Below are 21,703 nucleotides of genomic sequence, written 5' to 3' on the forward strand. Positions count from 1 at the left end.
CAACTCCTGTGCCCTTCTTAAGCGTTCGAGGAGCCTAAGCACGTACTCCACCACGACTGGGTCGTCGCCCCTGCCTTCCCACGATTCTCGAAGCATGCGAAGTGGAGACCGCAGCGAGCGACCGTACACCAGCTCAGCTGGCGAAAACCCCGTAGCCGCATGCGGCGCGGTCCTTAATGCAAACATCACCCCAGGCAGACACAGCTCCCAGTCAGTTTGATGTTCAAAACACAATGCTCTCAACACGCGCTTCATGACGGAGTGGAGCTTCTCAACAGAATTCGACTGGGGGTGGTACACTGAGCTGTGCAACAGCTTTACCCCGCACCTCTCGAGAGAGGCGGTCGTCAAAGCGCTAGTAAACACTGCCCTGATCTGACTGGATTTCCGCAGGAAAACCAATTCGCGCAAATATGGACAGTAATGCATTGACTATCTCAACTGAGCTGAGTTCTTTAAGCGGCACTGTTTAAGGGAACTTTGTCGCTGGGCAGATCACAGTCAAAATGTGTCTGTACTTCATGGCTGTTACCGGCAGAGGTCCCACTGTATCAATAACGAGGTGTCTAAAAGGCTCCGTAATGATAGGTACCAACTTCAACGGCACCCTCGATTTGCCCCCTGGTTTTCCCACCCGCTGACAGGTGCCGCATGTCTTCACAAAGTGGTCTGCGTCCCGAAAACACCTTGGCCAATAGTACTCTTGCAAGAGACGGTCCTTAGTTTTCTTCACTCCTAGGTGTCCGGACCACGAACCCCCATGCGACAAGCGCAACAGATCCTCACGGTAGCACTGAGGCACGATCAGCTGATCGAACTCTACTCCCCTGCGGTCTAGATACTTCCGGTACAGGACCCCACCTCTTTCCACAAAGCGAGCATTTTTCTTGGCGATACCTTCCTTGACAATGCAGCGTATGTTTTCTAGGCTGCCATCCTTCTTTTGCTCGGCTATCAAAGCCGCCCGGCTGACTTTTAGCAACCTATTAAGTCCGTCTGACGTAGGCGCGATGAGCAAATCTGTAGATAGCTCTTCTAACTTTGCCGCATCGGGCATTTCCTCTCCAGTATCTGGTGCCTTCAACGCTACAGGCTCAATTTTATTCAGTTTGGACGTGCTCTGAATATCAGCTTGCTGCGCCTCTGACCCTTTCTCATTGTTCGACAACATCGGCCCCGCAACTACCGCCTTTGCAGCGAGCTCCCGAATCTTCGATCTGGTTAAGGCCTGAATGCTAGCCTCACCAAACAAAAGCCCCTTCTCGCGCAGGAGGTGATCGGACCTGTTCGAAAATAGGTACGGGTACTGGGGGGGCAGCATAGATGACACTGCCGCCTCCATCTCAAGTGCTCCGAAAGGTCCTTCAATAAGCACTTTTTCTACGGGCAGACACACGCTATGAGCTTCCACGGCTTGCTTGATCCATGCCCACTCGCCCGTGAACATATGGGGTTTTACGTAAGAGGGGTGAACTACATGCATTGTAGCTGCGAAATCGCGAACACTCGGCACTCTTTCCCGTTCACGAGGAGGTCTCGCATGTAAGGCTCGAGAAGCTTCATGTTCTCGTCAGTGCTACATAATGACAAAAACACGACTTTTGTTTTTGTTTCCTTACACTGCGCCGAAAAGTGACCCGGCTTCTGGCACGTATAACAAACACGCGCTTGCCTCGCCTCGAACCGCTTTCTGCGTTCGGCTTCGGCTGCCGCCGTCTCCTTACGTTCGGTCGGACTGCTTTCACTCGCATCCGCACTACGTGTGTCCCCCTTTGCTGTCATGGGCGTGAACATCGGCCTCTCAAACTTGGAGCCAAATTCACCCTTTCGACCGTCCTTAGCTCCGCGAGCCCGACGCGTCACAAACTCCTCGGCTAGCTCAGCGGCTCCAGCTACCGTACTAACGTCTGGCATATCCAAGACCCAGTACCGCACGTTCTCAGGTAACCGACTATAAAACTGTTCCAGCCCGAAACACTGCAGAACTTTGTCGTGGTCACCAAACGCTTTTTCTTCTTTGAGCCACTCCTGTAGGCAAACTCTGTATATGACTCACTTCTGCCTTTCTCATTTTCCCGAAACTTCGGACGGAACGCCTCCACTGACAGCCTGTACTTTTTTAGCAGACTCGATTTCACTTTGTCGAAATCCTCTGCCTCCTCTCTCTTCAAGCGAGCGACTACGTCGGCCGCCTCGCCGGGTAACAAAGTGAGCAAGCGCTGTGGCCACGTTTCCCGAGAGAACCCCTGCTTCTCGCACGTTCGCTCAAAGTTAACCAGGAGCAAACCAATGCCCTCTCCAAGCTTAAACGGCCGCATCAGATCAGTCATTTTGAACGATACTCGTTCTCCTGCACCGTGTGCCTCACGTCCATTACGAGCGCGTTCCATCTCTACCTCGAGACGCTTCATTTCCAAAGCGTGGTCGCGCTCTTCTTTTTCTTTCTCTTTTTGTTCTTTTCGTTCGCGCTCATCTTTCTGTTCTTTAAGTTCGCGCTCCTGTTTCTCTTTCTCTTCTTTAAGTTCGCGCTCCTGTTTCTCTTTTTGCTCTTTAAGTTCGCGCTCCTGTCTTTTTGCCCTCTCCTCAATGGTCTCAAGGAATTCCGACAGCTCATCATCTTCAGCCTCCAACTCAAGAATAGCCCTCAGCAGTTCTGGTTTTCTGAGTTTGTCTGAGACATCCAGACCCAACTCTCTTGCAAGCTCCAGCAATTTCGGTTTGCGCAACGACTTCAAATCCATGGCTGCTCTGAATACTGCTTTCTCTACTGCCTACTATTGTCTTGCCGCAAACTAACCCGGCAGCAACGACAACCACAATTACCAGCTCTGTTTCCGACACTAACAAAAGCCTGGCAAAACTCAGAAGAAGAAAGTCCCGCACTCACCAAACCTCGCAGCCAAGAATTCAGCGCAGTCGTTCCGCTGCAGGCAACCAGTCACCACACAGGGCTCGTTGCACTGCTCCCGGATGGTCGTTGTGCTGCTCAGCATACAGTCAACCGCATATCTTCGCTGCTGGCCTCCGTTGTCGCGATCCCACCGCTGACAACCAGCTGTTGGAATCTCAGCGCTGACAGCCGTTGTTGCAGTCGGACCGCTGGTGCGAGTTGTTGCAACTGGGTCGCAAGCCCCAAGGGCAGCGTTGGCCTGGCGGCCTGGGGCACAACTGGAAGCATCCGAAGGTCCTGGCAAAGCATGAGTCGACTGCAAACAGAACAACTTGTTTATTCTAGCATCGCAAAAGAGCGGCCGGTGAGGTCTACCGAAGTGGAGAGACGGGAGAGCACGCTTCTCGACGGAAGAATTCGGAGCCTCTCTCTTGGCGTCCGGGGGCAGCTGCTTTTATACTCTCGGAGTTAAGGGCAAGAGGGAACGTCACTGGACGAGGTCGCGTGACAGCGGGGCACGGACACGCTGAGAGACATGTTGAGACGAGTGTAGTGACGCATCCGCCGCACCGGCACCGGTCAGACCTCCTCGCTTCACACTTGGGGAGCTCCTCTCCCCGGCTGCCGCGCTTTGACAAGCGTGGACACACACACACACACGCACACACGAAGACACGTGGCACTGAAACATGCCTGGACGCGCTTGGCGGGAAGGCGTTGCGGCAGCTCCGAACGGGCCAAAATGTCCGCCGCTTTGAACGAAGCCCCGGCGTCCGTTGCATCCGCGCCGGCTATACCGCGCGTCGTAGGCGAAACGTAACAACAGCCACGAAGCTACCACAAAAGTTTTAGGAGTTTCTCGGGAATAAATAAGCTAAGTGTACGTTAAAAACTGTCCTTTCTTCCTGGCAGATATAGCTGCAGAGGAAGTTGGGGCAGTCAAGCGGGAGAACACAAATAGATAACTTCTTCGCTCTGAACGTATAGCACCCTCGAGTGCAAATTCATTTCCAACATCTATGAGTCTCTTCTATTGGCCGCCCAGGACTGCCCAGTGCTGTACGAGAAGCATGTGCACCAATCCTTATCAGAGAACACAGCACCTTGGTCACTCTAGGGCAACTAATATAAAGCACTTATGTTTCAATCTGACATCTTTTCAATACTGACTGTAAATATACCGGCGTGATTTGCTATCTAAATGAAAAGTGTTCATATCATATTGATGCTGGCATGCATACAGGTTTTTCTTTTATGCTGCGTATCCATGTGGTATAGGTGAATAACGCACAAGGTCCAGGAAGATAGATTCATGGATGTTTCAAGTTGTTCTGGACTTGCATTGACGTTCTTACAGGCTATACATTTTTGTTTATCGTTATATATATCATGAGGACTAAGCAATTGTGCGAAACCTTACCAGTAGATTGTTATTATCTAACATTTTCGTGGGCATTGGCTCCCCGTTGAAACTAACCAATATTTTTCTGGCTTCACAGCAGATATTTTGGGGCATGTCATTGTGTTCTGTTTAACACTGTGATTTGTTCTTACTTCCCTCTCTACAATGCATTAAGTGGAATTAGTTGAAGTCGTTCTGGACTCACGATTATCACACTGGCATCAAAAAACTGATTCATTACACTTGAAGGGACACTAAAGTGAAACAATAAATGAGTTTACACTAATGAAGCATTGTTTGAGAACCCTACAGGCAGTCATCTCAAAAGATAGTTTGATTATTAGATGAGAAAATGAAGGTCCAAGTCTCAGTATTTGAATTTCGCGCCGATACCCCAGCGCCGGTACGTCAGCGTGACGTCAGGGATTCCAAAGTATGTTTTCGCATTTGGGCCGCGTTGGCTGAATAAAGGCTTCCGAAACTTGCCATGTTTAATATTTCGTTCCTTTAGAAAACAATGTAGTGAATCTGTACCGCTATATATAATTAGTAGGCCCTAAAAGATGCCATCAAAATCCGAGACGTCACATGTGCAGGTGCAGGAACTTAAGGTGCAGGAACTTAAGCAGGCGTCGCCACCCGTATTTCGTTCTTGCGCTTTTTCTGGCTTACCAAACGTCTTATCGTTGTAAGAGTGGTGTTTTTGGTGTTATAGAATGGTAATTTGCTGATGCAGAAGGAGCTCAAGAAGCTGATGAGGGAAGGGAGTATCAATATGAGCTCTAGAGTACAGTTTTATATACAGAAAAAAACTGGAGCTCAGCCTGAGTCAGTGTGCTATGACCTGCTATTCTGCAACACAGTATGAGTTGGTAACTGTTATACTAGTGCTGACTCCACAGACTGGCAGCATTTGTCGAAATCATTTTATTCGTCCAAATGTACACGAAGTATTTGAGCCCACTTAAACGTGAAATCCGGTCAGCACAACCACAAAGCTGCATTCCTTTTTTCTAGGCATGATTTAGAAAAGCTGAGAAGATAAGCTTTTCCAGTTTCTTTACCAATTTGTTACCGTGTCAACGCATACTGTGCACTTTATTCTCTTAAACAGCTATGCCTTTTACTAATATATTTAACAGCTCCGTAAGAGAGTTTGTGCGCCGCAGGGGCGTCTGCGTAAGCAGGCGTTTGGTGTGTTACGACACCACGTACCCGAGCACGTGAGGGTTGGACCCTCCCGCGTGTAGCCGAGCGCGGCTTAGCCGTGTCCTGGTAAAAGGGGATCTTGGGGCTTGAGCCACTGCCGGGTGTTTGGACCGTTACGGCCCCTCGGCGGCGGCAACACACCCCGTTGGCCTCGGCTTCACGTAAACGGCATCCCCGGACTGACCCACCCGGGGGAAATCGGCAGTCGCCTCTTCCTATCTCTTCCTCTCGAATCTTCGTCTTTATCTCTTACTTTTTGACCTTTCCTGTCTTCTCCTCTCTTCCATGTACTTCATTCTCCTCGGCGGCAAGGGTTAACCTTGTGTGGGATAGCCAACCTCAGTTATAACAGATTTGGTTATAGTAGTGTCGTACAGCTGGCGCATGCAGGCCGTCTTTTCACGTTCCTGCAGCGTTCCCTTGTTCATTTCATTTTCATTTCATTTATTGATACTGTGTATCCCATCAGGGATTGTAACAGGAAGGGCTGTATGTTATACATAGGAACATGGTATAAGGTGTTACTTACTAAATCTTATACAATAAAAAACTTGGGCATATAACAATTTCATTACGGGATTATACAAGAGAATAAATAGAACGGAGAGGTTATGACAAAGATAATTGCAGTTACAGAGACCAGTTACAAGGTCAGTATTGACGTAATAACAATCGCGCAGCAATCAAGGTTACAATAATGCCAACAAGAAAAGAAATGTTTTGCATCATTGCCGTAATTATAGTCAAGCACAAACACCGTTAAAATAATAAGGCAACAAGGAACTACGTAAGTAATGTGAATAATGTGAAGAATTATTGCTGCAATGCGTATAGTTGATGCGCAATCAGGGTACCAAACGTATCTAAGGATGAGCTATCAGTGGTACTTGTGCTAAGATTATTCCATTCGCGTGTCGCCCTTGGAAAAAAATAATATTTGAAAATATCAGTGCGGAATGGAAATTCGCTTAATGTGTGTGTGTGTTTATGGCGAGTTATTCTATTCGAGGACGTTGATATGTATTTCATAATGGGCAGTTTAAGTTGATTGTGTATTAACTGATACATGATTTTTAGTCTAGCAAGCTTAGCTCTGTTGTGCATGGTTAGAAGTTCTGCCCGTTTCAGTAATGCTGTTGGTGAGTCTGTGATGGAGTGTTTATTATATATGTATCTCAGCGCTTTTCGCTGTACCACTTCAAGTTTTTTGATCAGTTTGTTAGTAAACGGGAACCAAACGGTGTTGGCGTACTCTAGAACCGGTCTTATGAGTGTTTTATATGCGAGTAACTTTGTTTCGGATGGTGCTAGTTTAAGGCGTCTGTTAATGAAGAAGAGCTGTCTTATTGCGGTTGATGTGATATTGTTAACGTGAGAATCCCACCTGAAGTCAGATGTTAGTGTCACACCAAGGTACTTATGCTCATGAACAGATACAAGAGGAATGTTGTTAAGGGTGTACCGGAAGGCTGATGTATGTTTTTTTCTGGTTATAGATAATAGAACAGACGTTTTTAGATTTATATCCATCTGTTGGGCTCCATGGTGGGTGGCTGAAGGCGCTGCCGAATTTTCACACATATCTATGGCACGTTCTTTTCCAACACTTTGTGATCGCCCTCACAAACGAGGGCGCACCGAAGTTTTCAAGTTTTTTGGCCGAAATAATGACAATTTTCCAAGATTTCATGTTGTACATTCAGAGAAAAAAGAAAAGGCAGCGAGAATGATCTCACCTTTTCCTGTTGCAAAGACACTTAGTGAAGCTTTTGGCCCAGGTTATAAAGTCTCTAAGTTGGCAAGTGGCGACCTCCTTTTAGAACTGCGTGATAAGACACAGTACGAGAAACTCTCTAATCTAGGATCCTTTGGGAATCTTTCAGTGATGGTCCCACCGCACCGCACAATGAACACCACCCGCGGAGTCGTTTCCGATGCCGATCTCATGGAACTGACTGAAGCCGAACTACTGGAGGGCTGGAGCGATCAGAATGTGACCAATGTCAAGAGAATAAAGATCAGGCGCGATGGCAAGGAAATTGAGACAAAGCACTTATTTCTAACTTTTGCATGAAGTATGCTAGCTGAAACCATTGAGGCTGGCTACATAAAGATCCGAGTGAGACCGTAGATCCCCAATCCTCTCCGATGCATTAAGTGTCAAAGATTTGGCCACAGTTCACAGAACTGCCGAGGCCGCCAGACTTGCGCGAAATGTAGTGCCCAAGAACACCCATCTGACAATTGCGAGAATGCTGCACACTGCGTGAACTGTGATGTGGAACACGCCGCGTACTCGCGGTCCTGTCCATCATGGAAAAAAGAAAAAGAAATAGTCACAATCAAAGTTAAGGAAAATATATCGTTTAAAGAGGCACGCAGGCGGGTAGCATACCTGCCAAAGAAAAGCTTTGCTGAAGTGGCGCGTTAGGGGGCAGCGTCACAATGGCCTCCGGCGGCTGTCCGACCCACACGCAGTGAGTCGGCAGTTACGCCATCGGCCCCCACGGTGGTTGCAGCTAGCGCTGCTCCACCAACCGAGCAGAAGGGACCATCGACCCCGAAGGTGGGCGCAGCCGAGGCTGCCCCAACCTCCCCGGCCCCTTCTAGCGCTAGCAACCGCCAGCGCAGCCAAATCCCTCAGGGAGCCCCTCCGACCTCCGGGGTGGTGGGCGCAGGGGTCTTGCCCTCCAAGGCGGGACTCCCTCTGAAAACTTCTCGCTCTCAAGAGCACGTGTCCGGAGCCTCACTAGAGGCAATGGACACAACACCTATCCTCAAGGCGCACCAAGCGCCTTAGGAGCGGCGAGGCTCCCTCGAACACACCAGAAAGGGCAAAACTCCCATTACAGGGCCTCGAAAGGGCTCTGTAATTTAAACTCTGTAATTTTCATAATCACTACTTCTGTTTCTGTACACACAGCACCTATTGACCTCCAATATGGATACACAAATAATTCAGTGGAACATCAGAGGTCTTCTTAGGAACCTTGATGATGTGCAAGAGCTTATCCAAAAACACAATCCAACAGTGCTGTGTCTACAGGAAACACACCTAAAACCAAACCATACAAACTTTCTCCGACCGTATGTCAAGTTTCGCAAAGATCGCGATGACGCTGTCGTATCAACAGGCGGTGTTGCCGTTTTGATTCATAAAAGTATTTCCTGTCAGCGTTTACAGCTACAAACGCCCCTTGAAGCAGTGGCGGTTCGAGCTGTTCTTCTAAATAAACTCGTCACCATTTGCTCCCTTTACGTACCCCCACACTACAAATTAACGAAACATGAATTCCAATCCTTTATAGATCAATTGCCAGAACCTTATGTTGTTCTTGGCGATTTCAATGCGTACAGCTCCCTGTGGGGCGACTCTCGTATAGATGCGCGAGGTCGTCTTGTTGAACAGTTCCTTTCTTCTTCTGGTGCGTGCCTTCTGAAAAAAAAGAAACCCACATATTACTGTCTTGCAAACAATACCTTTTCTTCCATTGATCTGAGCATAGTTTCCCCGTCCATACTGCCTGAACTCGAACGGGAAGTTACGAATAATCCTTACGGAAGCGATCATTTCCATATACTATTAAGAAAACCTAAAGAAGACGAATATCCACCTCAGACACCTAGGTGGAAGATTGAGACAGCAGACTGGGAGAAATTCCGAAATTAGCTAGTATATCATGGGATGGCATGTCCCCGTTAGGAATTGATGCTGCCGTGGAATATTTCGCAGCCTTCATAATAGATGCCGCAACTAAATGTATATCACAAGAAATGGATTAGCATGCAAACGGCGTGTCCCGTGGTGGAACGACGATTGTAGGATCGCTCGTAAGAAACAAAACAAAGCGTGGGGGTTGCTACGCGCCTCCCCCACTGCGGAGAATCTTATAAATTTTAAAAAAGTAAAATCCCAAGGCAGGCGAACCCGTCGACAGGCCAGAAGAGAGAGTTGGCAGAAGTTTTTATCTGGTATCAACTCCTATACAGATGAGTCCAAAGTCTGGAACAGGGTTCATAGGATTAAAGGGCGACAAACATACTCACTTCCTTTGGTGAACACACAAGGTGAAGCACTGAAAGATCAGGCAGACTCACTTGGAGAACACTTTGAGAGCGTGTCGAGTTCAAACCATTATTCGCAATCCTTTTTGAAATACAAACAAATAGAAGAATGTCAGCCAATAATACGAAAATCCAGACAGAATGAACCTTATAACCGGCCGTTCAGTATTGCTGAGTTGAGAGCTGCCTTGACCACATGCAAAAGCTCTGCACCGGGACCTGATAGAGTCATGTACGAAATGATCAGAAACTTACGCACTGACACCAAACTTACACTACTCACGCTTTTCAACGCTATTTGGGCTACGGGATACCTCCCATCCACATGGAAAGAAGCGATTGTGATCCCTGTTCTTAAGTAGGGTAAAGACCCTTCCTTGGCGGCAAGTTACCGTCCCATGGCTCATACAAATTGTCTTTGTGAGCTTTTTGAAAAAAATGGTTAACCGTAGACTTGTACATTTCCTTGAACTCAACAATATCCTCGATCCCTTTCAGTGTGGCTTCAGAGAAGGGCGTTCCACAACGGATCACCTTGTGCGCATTGAGGGAAACATTCGCGACGCCTTTCTTCATAAACAATATTTCCTATCCATATTCCTCGATATGGAGAAGGCGTACGACACTACGTGGCGCTATGGAATCTTGAGAGACTTGTCGGGAATTGGCATCCGTGGCAATATGCTCGTCCTAATAGAAAGCTATTTGTCCAACCGTACAATCCGCGTGAAAGTCGGCAATGTATTGTCGCGACCTTTTATACAGGAAACTGGTGTACCTCAAGAAGGTGTACTTAGCTGCACGCTCTTCATCGTGAAAATGAACAACCTTCGTGCTTCATTACCGCCAGCCGTTTTTTATTCTGTTTACGTGGACGACATACAGATGGGTTTCAAATCCTGCAACCTTACTGTGTGTGAGAGGCAAGTTCAACAGGGCTTGAACAAAGTGTCCAAATGGGCAGAAGAAAACGGATTTAAAGTTAACCCCAACAAACGTTCTTGTGTGCTTTTCACGAGAAAGAGAGGGCTCATTGCAGAACCCAGTATCGAAATGTATGGTCAGCGAATTTCTGTGAACAAAGAACACAAGTTCTTAGGCATTATACTTGATCCGAAATTAACTTTTATTCCACACATAAAGTACCTCAAGGTCAAATGCTTAAAAACAATGAACTTACTTAAAGTGTTATCCCACACAACATGGGGCAGCGACAGGAAACGTTTAATGAAGCTTTACAAGAGCCTCATCCGGTCACGGTTGGACTACGGTGCCGTGATCTATCATTCTGCAGCCCCGAGCGCGCTAAAGATGCTAGATCCGTTCCACCATCTAGGAATCCGGCTGGCCACTGGAGCTTTCAGAACAAGTCCTATTGAAACCTTATATGCAGAATCAAATGAGTGGTCACTTCATCTGCAGAGAGCATACATCAGCCAAACATAGTTTTTGAAAGTCCACTTTAATCCTCAGCATCCCTGTTTTAATAACATTAACGATACGACATATGCTACACTCTTTCATAATCGTCCCTCCGTAAGACAGCCTTTCTCGCTGCGTGTGAGGGAGCTTAGTGACGAAATGCGTGTCCCAATCCTCGAGCTTCGCCCAATGCATCCAGCCAAGCTGCTACCTCCTTGGGAGTGGCAGCTGATACAATGGGATATATTCTTCATGCAAGTTACAAAACATGCTCCAGAGATTGAAATCCAAATGCATTTCCGGGAACTCCAGCAAAAATACTCTTGCCCGGAGTTCTACACAGACGCATCGAAGTCACACGACGGGGTGTCCTATGCAGCCGTCGGCCCATCCTTCTCGGAAACTGATGTACTGCATCCGGAAACTAGTATCTTTACGGCTGAGGCTTACGCACTGCTGTCGGTCGCAAAGCATATAAATAAATCAAAACTCCAGAAATCAGTTACATATATGGACTCCCTTAGTGTTGTGAAGGCCTTGATGTCTTTCTGTAGCCACAGAAATCCGGTAATTAATGAACTCTACTCCGCACTGTGTAAAGAATATATATATAACCAACATATGTTTATATGCTGGGTACCTGGTCATAGGGCCATTGAGGGAAACGTACTAGCGGACCAAATGGCCACATCCATTTCATTGCATGCAGTTAGTCCTACTGCTTCGGTCCCTGTCACAGACCTGAAGCCTTTCTCAAGAAGAAAACTGCAAAACCACTGGCAACGCATGTGGGACGAAGAAATAAATAATAAACTGCATCTAATAAAGCCACAATTAGGTTTCTGCCCTCCTGTAACAATATCCCGCCGGACAGATGTCCTATTCTGCCGTCTAAGAATAGCACACACATTTGCCACCCATAACTTTTTACTTACCGGAAATGACCCTCCAACCTGTGGCAGATGCGGAGAGAGGCTGACCGTGCTCCACGTCCTTCTGGAGTGTCGGAAAGTCGAATCTGAGAGAAGGAGACATTTTTCTTTAGCATACCGTCAACACATTCCTCTTCATCCTGTAATGTTTCTCGGTCCAGAACCGCTTTTAGAGCGCAGCTCTTTGGCGTCCGTTCCTGGGTTTCGCGTCGTCGTCGGCGTTGTCCTCGGCCTCGTAACAAGCTCCGCCCCCCTTTCATCCCCCCAGCGCTAGCAGCGACCGACTGATACCGCTGGATGCCGCTGACGCCGCTAGAGAGTCAAGATAACGTGACTGCATAGAACACCGTCGCCGCCATGCAGAAAGAGGAGGAAAGGGTCCCCCCCCCCTGTTCTTGTGTGGCGGATAGGGTGCTCTTCAGTTGCCGACGCGCCGGTTATTTCACGTAGGCCCCGGCACGTCGACGAATACGTGACCACCTTCCCTAGGCTAGACCTGGTTCTTAGCGCTGCGGAAGCGAGGGTATCATATTGTTTGTGTCGGCATCGGCGGCGTTGTCCCTGAAACCAACTCCGCAGCTGGGGTTGACTCACTATCGGCGTCAGCGGCATCAGTCAGTCGCTGCTATCTCTTCCCTCCTCCCTTTATCGTGTTGTCCGCTTGCTGCGCGCGCTTCTGCCCCCATCGTTTGCCGCTGGGTGTACACGCCGCCCCCCTCCCCCCTCTTCCTGCGAGTCTCCGGTTGTCAAAGCGCCGGCTCGAACTTAATTCCTTTCTTCGCTCCTCCTCCAATGCAACCCCTGTGCGGTGGCAATCAGAGAGCCAGATCGGTGGCGGCGGATCTGTATATGTGCACCGCCCGAGCCGAAATTGCCGCTGCCGTTCGCCCTGTGCGGTGGCAATCAGAGAGCCAGATCGGTGGCGGCGGATCTGTATATGTGCACCGCCCGAGCCGAAATTGCCGCTGCCGTTTGCCACTGCGAAATTATCTGCCAGTTCTTTCTGAGCCATGAGCGAGACGACCGATGGAAGTCCTATCTACTTGCGCACAGGTCTCTCTGCAATACCAGTCGAAATGTTTGGCACGTCACATGAAGTTGGCGAACTGTGCGCCGCAAAGTTGCCCAACGGCTTGCTGGTAGCAGCTGCCTACTTCGCCCCTACCGCACTCACGAAAGACGTCGTGCACTTCCTGCAACTCGCATTAACCGTCCATCGATCCACACCGATGTTAGTAGTGGGGGACTTTAATGTTGACATAAAGACAAACAGCAATTTCCTAACACTTATGCGGGAGAACATCCAGTTCCTCTCGCTTGTAACGCGTCCCACGGCTGTGACAACCTCGCGAGGCACTTGTATAGATCTCGTCTTTGAGAATCAAGTATTGGTGTACCAAGTCGAACATATATCAGTCTATTTCTCCGACCACAAAGCTTCCTTCATGACTGTCAAGAACTGTTAGTGGAGTCTTTGTTAAAGGAATACGTGTGAAAAATAAAAAAAAAAATTCTGTGATAGCGCATACATGTGTTGCTCGATTTCTTTGCCTCAATCTATCGAAAAGGTGAAACAGCTTATTTGCTGCGCTCAAATTTCGCATTAGGAAGTAACGTAATCGTCGGTAATTTTTTTAACACAGAAACAGTCCTAGGTTTCCTGAGAGATGTTGTACCACATCTTATTAGTCCCATACATTCGTAGCGCTTCCTCTCTAGAGAGGATGCCGCTGTGATAGTCGTGCTGTATAGCACAGGCCTCCAGGCTCTCGTGTTTCAAGGGCTCTGGCGAGGCAGTAGTACTCCAGGTAATTTTAACATCTCACATATCTTTTATAATGCATCATTCTCTCACGATGGATTTTATTGCACATAGAACATGTCATTATAATCGACATAATCTTATAACAGATAGATTTTACGCACTCTGGCGCTCTTTGAATTAACCTCATTGAACTCATAACTACATTGCGAATTCATCAACACTGGTTTGGCGCTCTTTGGCCTTACCTGGCCCTTGCGCCAATAACAACCAAACATTCATTCAAGAGAGTTTATAAAGTGTTGTGAAACAGGGAAACTGTCGTTTAGTATGTATGCACGTGGACATGTAATTTTGTCGCTGAATCTATCATGTTAGAGCCTTTATTTGTTGTGGTACTAACACATAGCTACAAAACAACAATATAGGCAAGCTTTCAGTATAATGAAGATTTTCGCGGTCCTCTCGAGTTATTCTGTGACATGTCACCGCAATACCGCAGCTGTATTGGCGTTGAATTTTGTTTTCACATCATCTTGTCCATGTGCTAAATTCTATTTTAGATAGGTTTTCTGACAGCCTGCAAGCACAACGTCAGCAATGCGCAACCTTTATCTGCATGAGAGACGCGTCAGAATTGAGTGGCATTGTTCGTCTATGTAATGGATGTTACGTAAGAATTAGGAAGAACCAGTGCCTTGCAGCAGAACTTTTCAACACATAAACACTACTTAACCATTCCGAGAACTAGTGATATGAGCAGCCATCAAGTGACATGTTACCCCTGATTGATGTAATCAATAATGGCATGCAGCCAGTTTTATGTAGATCTTTCGACTAGTGTATGCAGCATTGTTTTTTCCTGTACCTGCAGTAATACCATGAACTCGTAGAATGACTGGCAGTGCTGTGTTATTCACTATCACATTTCAATGTGTATGACATCATGCATAGTGATCACAAAAACTTCTAAACAACAACAGCATGTAACGTATTATTTTTATTATATTTATTTCCAATACTGCTATCCCTTAAGGGCATTTACATGGGCGGGGGAAAACTTTTCAATAAACACGTAATGCCAGTTCCGCCCTACACAACCAATGCATTTAGCAAACATGTAAAGACAGTTTAGGCTCAAATGATTCCGTTGGGTGTGCTATAATAAGTACATCTCCATCGAGGCTGTTCCAACTGACTATAGTTTTCACAACAAAGGAAAGTTTGAAGGCATCAGCGCGACACACATCATCATCATCATCCGCCTGGTTACGCTCACTGCAGGGCAAAGGTCTCTCCCATATTTCTCTCCCAGGTCTCTCCCATATTGTGGCCATGCCGTCCCCTTATGGCCATACCCTTAATGACCATCGGTTATCTTCCCTCCTCATTACATGTCCTGCCCATTCCCATTTCTTTTTCTTGATTTCAACTAAGATGTCATTAACTCGCGTTTGTTCCCTCACCCAATCTGCTCTTTTCTTATCCCTTAACGTTACACCTATCATTCTTCTTTCCATAGCTCGTTGCGTCGTTCTCAATTTAAGTAGAACCCTTTTCGTAAGCCTCCAGGTTTCTGCCCCGTAGGTGAGTACAGGTAAGACACAGCTATTATAAGCTTTTCTCTTGAGGGATAATCGCAGCCTGCTGTTCATGATCTGAGAATGCCTGCCAAACGCACCCCAGCCCATTCTTATTCTTCTGATTATTTCCGTCTCATGATCCGGATCCGCCGTCACTACCTGCCCTAAGTAGATGTATTCCCTTACCACTTCCAGTCCCTCAGTACCTATTGTAAATTGCTGTTCTCTTCCGAGACTGTTAAACATTACATTAGTTTTCTGCAGATTAATTTTTAGACCCATTCTTCTGCTTTGCCTCTAGAGGTCATTGAGCATGCATTGCAATTGGTCCCCTGAGTTACTAAGCGAGGCAATATCATCAGTGAATCGCAAGTTACTAAGGAATTCTCCATTAACTTTATCCCCAATTCTTCCCAGTCCAGGTCTCTGAATACCTCCTGGAAACATGCTGTGCGACACAGATGGGGCCTTAAATCATCAGGGTGACATGTACGTGGAGACACTCGACCTGGGGACGCATCTATAGTCTGGAGTCCAAATTCAATTTATTGTTATACAGTTGGTACTAGAATTTCAACCTGGCTATTTTTTGCGCGTTGCCAGTGCGGGCAGACTGGCACGAGATAATAACGCCGTTACAGACTGCGTTCTTTAGTAAGCATTAACGATAAACCATGCGGCTAGTCTTTGAATTCGTTCCAGTTTATTTATCATCCCCAATTAGTGCGGATCCCAGACTATACATGCGTATTCCAGGGTGGGCTGTACAATTGCTTTGCACACCTCGAGCTTTTTCTCGGGTGTACCATCTTTCAGCTTTCTTCTTAGCAGACCGAGTTTGCGTTGAGCAGACCCAGAAATGTTTTCAATGTGTTCTTTCCAATTTACATTGGGCGTGATTGTGGTCTAGAGATACTTAAGCTTACTAACATGTTGAAGCGGGATAGTATTTGTTCTGTAAGTAAAATGCAATGGAGTTTTCTTGTTAGATACAGTCATGTAAGCCGATTTATTGAAATGAATTTTCATGTCCCACGTGACACACCAGTCATAAATGCTATGCAGGCATTCGTTCAACAACACTTGATCCTGGACATTCTTAACGCGACAGTAAATAAGGCAATCATCCGCAAAGAGACGCAATTCAATGTTAAGATGCAAGTCATTGGCAATATCGTTTACACATAATCGAAACAAAATTGGTCCTAAAATCGAACCAGATAAAACAGATAAGGAGGATTATCGTTCGCCTGCTATTTGAACATATAGCTTTCTATTTGTAAGGTGCGCATGAATCCACTTCATAATTTCTGTATTAACTCCATGTTTATACAATGTCTCAATAAGTTTTGTGTTACATACCCGATCAAAAGCCTTCGAAAAATCAATTGCTATAACGTCATGTTGCTCCTTGTTGGTAATTGCGATGCAGAAAGGATGAGATACCACAAAAAGCGGCGTCACTGTTGACAAACGTTGGCGAAAGCCATGCTGCTTGATGTAGAATAAGTTGTTATTTTCAATATATTCAACGAGATGCTTTGATATTATGTGTTCTAACGTTTTACACGCGGTGAATTTAATGAAAATTGGCCTATAGTTTCCCGCCAATAACTTATTGCCCTCTTTAGAAATGGGTACAATGCGCACAAGGAGCCAATCTACTGGCACACCTCCGATACGTAATGACATTGAAAAAATTCTACTCAAAAAATGTGATATCCCTTCACACTACCGATTAAAATCTCATTGGGTACTTCATCGGGGCACATGATATTGTGCTATCAAGTTTTAACAACAATGCTACCATGCCTTATGGAGAAATTACAATATTATTAGTACCTTCACACGGCAACAAACTATCGCCAGTATTTATGGGTTGCCTATTACTGCCAGGTGTAAATACACAGTTAAACATACCGTTAAAAACCTACACGGTCAAAGCTGGTCTACTACAGACATTTCCGTCTACCATAATTTCAATATTGTTGCACATAGAACTAGGTAAGTAATTCTAGAATTTTTGAGGCGAGTTTTGCAAGTAATCTACCAGTGTTGTTGAAAACCGGCCGCATTCGCATCGTTTACTTCTTTTCTAACTTGTATACTGAGACTGGCTATTTCCGCGCATTTCCTTGGCACCCGTCCACGTTGTTAGGAATGGCCGGACGGGGTGGCAACGTGCCAGCTTTCAGCCCACTGCACGTATTCCTATCCAACCGGACGGGGCACCCTTCAGAGAACTGCGAATGACCGGCAGCCACGTGGCACGGGGTCAGCTCAGGAATGTGCTCCCGCCAGTGCCACCCGGGACGGAGCAGAGTTCTACGAACCCCTCTGACGTCGGCTCCGGACCTTTACACCTGTGTGCGTGTGTACAACACGAGCATGTGAGCCCGCCTCCTCCAGAAGGGCGGGTCATCTTCGGTGACGTCGAACGGGGACGTCGAACGATGACTGGACGAACGTTTTCGTTCGCTTGCAATCAAAGGGGGACCAAGGGCTTATAAGCAGCGGTTGTCGGCTGCTAGAGTGTGCTCGTCTTCGGGAGCTGAGTGTTCTTTGTCATGCTCGAAATGTACTAGTGAGCTGTGCGCTCGTAAGCTGTTTGCTGTATGTTAGTCTTACGGGCTCCATATGGGATTCACGCTAGACTGTCAATGTATCTTGCTTAATATGTAAATACTGCTAATAAACCCTGCTTGCCTAGTTCCTGCCAAGTTCATCCCTACGACTACGACTGCAAAATCTTACAACTGAATGGCAGCGGTGAGATCAGCCTACGGCTCCCAGATCGGCCTACGAGTCGGAAACAGCAACAGCTGCTGACGGACGTTGGCACATGGTGACCGACCGGTATCCTGATCAAGTTGGAGGCGACGTGGGATTGAACACCTCTCGGAACTGACTGGATACGGCGGGGAAGGACTGGTGATATGGTGCTGCTTCAGTCGGTAAGCGTTTGGTTTTGGCTGTAAGATTTACCAGGCTTCAATTTCTGTGTGTTTTTGGATTTGATTCACTGAGGATCTTTTTACTTGTATTTTGATTTGCGTGGGTATCGCGGCAAGTATTGTGTGACAGCAGAGCCAAAGCTTAAGGTAGCGCCCATGGTCCTAATGTGTTTGACGGGAGCTGACCTGTTGTGGTTGTGTGAAGAGCTCGAGGTAGACGTAGAGGAGGACTTGACGCAATCAGATATTCGTAAAACCATTCTAGAAATTAACAATGATTTGAAATTCATCGAACAAATGGGTAAACGAATTCAAAACAAAAGACAGGAACGGTACACAAAAGACAGGAACGGCAAGAACGCCAAGAGCGTGAGCAGAGACGGCAAAAGCTTGAGAAAGAAGTTGCAGTAGTAAAGAAACAGATAGAGGAATTGCAGCAGTTAAGCGCACGAAGTCCACAGCGGCTTGAGAAATCTGTAGGCTGGACGCAGCGAAAGTGGAAAGTAGAGAGCAGATTTTGTTCAAAAGCCGAGGAAAGTAGTAGTACCTGTGAGAGTAGCAGCACGTTCACAGGTGAACTCGAAGTGCTAGCAGCTAACGATGCCTTAGTGGCAACAGAGGCCGTTAAAGGCCAGAGTGAGAGCGACGAGGTGCTGTGCCAACAGAGGAATGTAGAGACAGCTAGGCCAGCTGCGAACAAATTGGCACAGTTACCGCGCGTGTGCGTCGCATCTCATGGTAGCGAGGTCGTTAGCGAGGTACAGAATACTGCAGACTTGACAGACGCAAGCACCCATGTCAGGTCAGATCTGCGTGCAGAAGTGAAGTGCCAGCTGGACGATGCAGTTGAGGGTAATTCTTAGAATTGCGAGCTGCGTAGCTCAAGATAATACAACTGCATTGTTCAGGGATCGGTGCAGCTCTCCGCCAGTCTTGGTAGCCTAGATAAGGATGATTCAGATAATAATCATTCCGACTGTGCGCGTGAGACAGCGATCGATACCGACGGGCTGTGTGCCGATGCACAGCGTGAGCTGGGCAATGCAGTAGAGGGCAGTTCGCAAGTGGGCGGGTTGCATAACTCGAGTAAAGCCTGCTGCATTGCTCAAGAGTTGGTTGAGCTGTCCGCCAATCGAGGCAGAGAGAGTGTTGATTTAAATGAGAATCAATCAGACTGTGCGGGTAAGAGACCGATCCGGGCTGACGAGATGTGTAACGGCCAGCACGAGGTGCGAGATGACGGCATGAAAGAGAGTTCGAGGAGAAAGCGCCGCAGAAAGAAGCGCGTGAAAGATAGGAATGCGGTGACTATTGTAGCGCCGCCAAAGACGGCGACAGATCCAAAAGGGCAGGGAGCGAGGAAAAAGGTGCGGTCGTCTCTGACGATGTTTACGCATCCAAAACGTTCGAGCCACAGGTCCAAAAGAGACCGAGAAGCATGTTCTGCACGGACGCGGACAAAGGTCACGGGGCAGTTAAATTCCTCGTCGTTCCGTCGTTCCTTTCGAAGCTCAGCGCACAGTGCAAAGAAGCGCAAGGTGGCAAGACGAGACCAAGTGGGGAGTAGCGACGCGGTCACTCGAGTTTGTGAGGCAAGAGGGGCGCCAGGACGCAAATTGGGAGGGGACTGTAACGTCTTGGGGGAGCTGTTAGTGAGTCAGCCCTTTTGTTATTCCTCGGTAGCCAGAGTAGCTTTCAAACCACGACCATCTCGGGTACGGCTCAAAGTATGAGTCAGTTGTAAACGTTTGAAAAGGGAGGCCAAGAGAGCTCCCGTAGAAGGAAAACGTGTTGTTCTGTTTTATTTTTGAGCACTTGGTAATTTCGCGATTTAAGTTTTTTTATTATGCAAAAGTATGAGCTTTGTTTGTGTTTTCGTTTGAGAAGCTCCGAGAGTTGAAAGACGCGTTTTTTGTAAACATGTAGTATCGCGAGTTGTTAGTTAATGAGTAGATAAGCTTTTTTGTGTGTGTGAGTAACCTGAGTGTCAAGGTTATCGGGGAGAGGCCTATCGTAGCGCGCGTGTGTATTCGTTAACCTTCTATCTTTTATGTGTTTTTTTATTTTCTAAGGTTAAGCGCGTAGGGTTTCAGTAAGTGCGTGATTTGCACTGAGTTCGTAGTTCCATTAGCGCATGTCCTATGTGGACGGAGGGAAGCAGAAGATTTATGACTGGGTTGCTCGTGTGTGTTGAGGGCAGCCGTATTCTGACTTTTCTAGTACGCGTGCGTAGAGCTAGTTATTAGAAGACACATTTGTTCGAAGGTGCCTCTGTGTTGCGTAAGTTACGCAAGTTTGGTTGTTTGTTTAAGGAACGTGTCCTGTGTGGATTAAAGGAACAAATGTGAGTCAGCGTGATGAAAACTTTGTATGATGCAAGCACGTGTTTGGAATAGAGACCACAAAGATAGCGCGATTGTATTTAGGTACCTGTGGAGTTGGCCAGACGGTTCAGTGGCAACCGTACATGAGATAAGTACGCTACTGTGATAAGGTAAGAACAGGCTGTTCGTGAAGTTAGGCTGCTTATGATATGTTCGGGTATTGGTGGTTGAGAAGCCTTCGGTTTAGTTCTACGTAAACCTTTGCTATTATGCAATGCTACGGTTAGGTTTGGTCAAACTCAGGGGCAACGTGAACGCTCGCTTTGGTGGCACAAAATTTGGGGGCAAAATTTGGGGATTTCCAGTTGAGTGACTTGCATCGAAATTGTGATAGGAGGCCTGGTGGATTAACAGCTGATTCAGGGCGTTTGAACGCTGAGCGGTATTGTGTTGCCGGATCGACTCTTCTGTTCCAGTTGTTGTGAGATGGTTGAAGGCATTCCAAGTGCGCAGGGGTTGCAGAGAGCAAAGCCATCATCTTGCTCGCCAGCCATTCTCTTCCTGCCCAGCGGTTGCCAGCACTGGCCAGGCGAGATTTTCCGGGCCATGGAGGAGCTGTTAGGAATGGCCGGACGGGGTGGCAACGTGCCAGCTTTCAGCCCGCTGCTCGTATACCTATCCGACCGGACGGGGCACCCTTCAGAGAACTGCGAATGACCGGCAGCCACGTGGCGCGGGGTCAGCTCAGGAATGTGCTACCCGCCAGCGCCACTCGGGAGGGAGCAGAGTTCTATGAACCCCTCTGACGTTGGCTCTGGACCTTTACACCTGCGTGTGTGTGCAACACGAGTATGTGAGCCCGCCTCCTTTAAAAGGGCGGGTTATCTTCAGTGACGTCAACAGGGACGTCGAACGATGACTGGACGAACGTTTCCGTTCGCTTGGAATCAAGGGGGGACCAAGGGCTTCTAAGCAGCGGTTGTCGGCTGCTAGAGTGTGCTCGTCGCCGGGAGCTGTGTGCTCGTTGTCATGCTCGAACTGTACTAGTGAGCTGTGTGCTCGTAAGCTGTTTGCTGTATGTTAGTCTTGCGGGCTGCATATGGGAGTCACGCTAGACTGTCAATGTATCTTGCTTAATATGTAAATACTGCTAATAAACC

The sequence above is a fragment of the Dermacentor andersoni genome, chromosome 5, assembly GCF_023375885.2.
Source record: "Dermacentor andersoni chromosome 5, qqDerAnde1_hic_scaffold, whole genome shotgun sequence".
NCBI lineage: Eukaryota > Metazoa > Arthropoda > Arachnida > Ixodida > Ixodidae > Dermacentor > Dermacentor andersoni.